The sequence below is a fragment of the Nanorana parkeri genome, unplaced genomic scaffold (genome assembly GCF_000935625.1).
Source record: "Nanorana parkeri isolate BGI_ZX_2015 unplaced genomic scaffold, ASM93562v1 scaffold351, whole genome shotgun sequence".
NCBI lineage: Eukaryota > Metazoa > Chordata > Amphibia > Anura > Dicroglossidae > Nanorana > Nanorana parkeri.
This window is the reverse complement of record NW_017306619.1, coordinates 186,980-189,790: the sequence shown is the minus strand read 5'-3', so window position 1 is coordinate 189,790 and position 2,811 is coordinate 186,980.

Sequence of the window (2,811 nt, the reverse complement as noted above, 5' to 3'; positions counted from 1 at the left end):
ATATATATAGAGGGAGAGAGAGAGAGAGAGAGAGAGAGAGAGAGAGTCCTTGCTAAAATGACAGCTGACTCCAACCACAAAGCAAAGAGCTCAATACCAAAATCAGGGCATGGTCAACCCTCCACCCGAGGCCTCCCTCTGACACACTTAACCATCTTCCTATGGTGGCCCATTGTAAACAAACATTGTTGACTCTTTAAGGCCAAACTTCAGCTAAAAAAAACTAAAATGTAATAGTAAATAAATAATAAATAACAAAGCAGCTTTTGTCCCTATACTCACTTTCAGGGCTTGTTCACACCATCTCCAAACTTGATCTGAATGTGTTTCTGCTAAGGGGGTTAAGCATGTTTTTGACACATTTTTACAATTTCTCAATGTGTTTTGCTTGGGTTTTAGGTGCGCTCTAGTGCAGTGGTTCTCAATCTGTGTAACCTCAGGACCCACATTTGTCCTTGGTCATTAAAGGAGAACTATGGGGTTATGGCTTTTCCCCATAGTTCTCCTTAGGGTAACGGGAGGACACAAACTAGCGTCCTCCCGTCACTCTAGGCTCAGTATACCGCAAGCTGTAGCTCGCAGTATACTGAGACACCGCAGCTGAAGCGGGATCCACCCAACTGCATGACTGACAGCTGGCTCTGCTTTTCTAGATGCAGAGCCAGCTGTACCCGCCCCCTCCCCCGTCCGTTCCGCCAGTCAGCGCTGGCGGATCGGAGCGGGTAGGGGGGAATCCAGCCCCTCCCCTGTCACGGCAGAGAGCCGTGACAGGATCGAGAGGTGAGCGAACACCGGTATGTGTTCACTCACCTCCCGATCTACTGAGCCGACCTGTGACAGTCTCATTGTCACAGGTCGGCTAGAACTATGAGGTGAGTGAAAAGCACTCACCTCATAGTTCTCCTTTAAGTGGCGACCCAAGTTGCATTGCAATGTTCCATGCCGCTGTACTGCGCTTTCCGGTGCAATCGATCGAACTGAGGGTGGGCGGTGCGTTTGGGTTGCCATTATGGAAATTGGAGTGGATCCTCAACCTGGGGGTCCAGTGTGGTCTACTGTGCTGTGATGGTGTTCCATCCATATGTGTATTGCTTGTAAAGCTCCCATGCTCGCCCGTAGAGTTGCCGGGAGCCAGAATGTGATGAGCTGTAAGCAATGCACCTATGGAGGGAGCTCCCTTGCGGCCATAGCCCCACCTCAAATCGATACTCTGCACTGGGCATCATATTTTTGAATGGCTGCTCGGCGCGAGAACTGACGGTGCTGCGCTAGGTGGAGGCTGAGGATCCTCTCGCCTAGAAAAGTGGAAGGCATGTGGCGACCCACTGGACATGGGGTCGCGACCCACCAGTTGAGAACCAAGGCTCTAGTGCATTTTGGTGGGTTTGCATGAATCCTGAGTGTTTCCATTCACTAGATGTCCTCAGTCTTCTGGGTGAATTCATGATCACCGTTATTTAACCCACTTCCCCTGAGCTGAGGATATCATGGACCCCTGGGTGCCCTCGTCATCATCAGCTCCCCACTCCTCGCCACTGCACTGGGGAAGGACAGACTGGCTGGAAGACCTATGGACAAAAGTGTGTGCGTAATTATATATATATATCTATATATATATAGATATATAGGTATATATATATACACACACTGTATATATTAGGGATGTCCCCATACCATTGTTTCAAGACCAAGGACAAGTTCTTTCCCTCGGGTACTTACCGATACCAATTACCGATACTTTTTCTTATGGGTGCATGTGACATTTTTTCTAAAACAATACAGACTAATGATTTTATTATTGTTATACAGGATTTATAGAGCGCCAACAATTTGCACAGCGCTTTACAAAATGGAGGAGACAGTACAGTTGCAATACAATACAGTTTCAGTACAATAGAATAGGGGTAGGAGGGCCCTGCCCGTGAGAGCTTACAATCTAGTAGGAGGAGCAAGTGATAAAAAAGGTAATAATTGTTTAGATTGAGTTATTGGAAGAAGCAAAAGGCAGTTATGTTGAGGTGGGATCGGCTTCCCTGAAGAGATGGGTTTTTAAGGATCGTCTAAAGGTGGGCAGTGTAGGAGATAGGCGGACAGATTGGGGTAAGGAGTTCCAGAGGATGGGGAGACTCTGGAGAAGTCCTGGAGGTGAGCATGGGAGAAGGTAATTTGAAAACTAGCGAGCGGGAGGTCTTGAGAGGAGCGGAGAGGGCGGTTTGGACTTTAGGGCAGGTTCTTTATTAATTACTGTTACTCAAGCTGTGATTTTTTTCAGCAATGGAGAATGGCAACCAGCAGCAGAGGACTACAGATCCCGTCAATCCAACAATGGAGAATGGCAACCGGCTACAGAAGACTACAAATCTCAGCAATCCATGATGATTCAGCAATGGAGAATGGCAACCAGCAATCACGGATTGCTGAGATTTGTAGTCTTCTATAGCTGGCTGCCACTCTCTATTGCTGTATAATCGTCTGTGTGTGGTGGCGCAACCCACACGTAGACGCATGGGAGCCATTCATCCCGACATTGCACACTGAGCTGCACATGTGCAGGAGAGGGGAAGGAGGAGGGGGGTAAGACGCCTCTATTGCGATACAATGTTAATTAAAAATAATAACTGTAATTTATTATTATACAGGATTTATATAGCGCCAACAGTTTGCGCAGCGCTTTACAATATAAGGAAGACATTACAATACAATTCAAGACAGGATGGTAAGGAGGGCCCCGCCCCTGAGGGCTTACATTCTAAAAGGGAGGGGCCAGTGATACATGGGGAGGAAGCTGTGGGGGGATGAATTGTTTGAGAA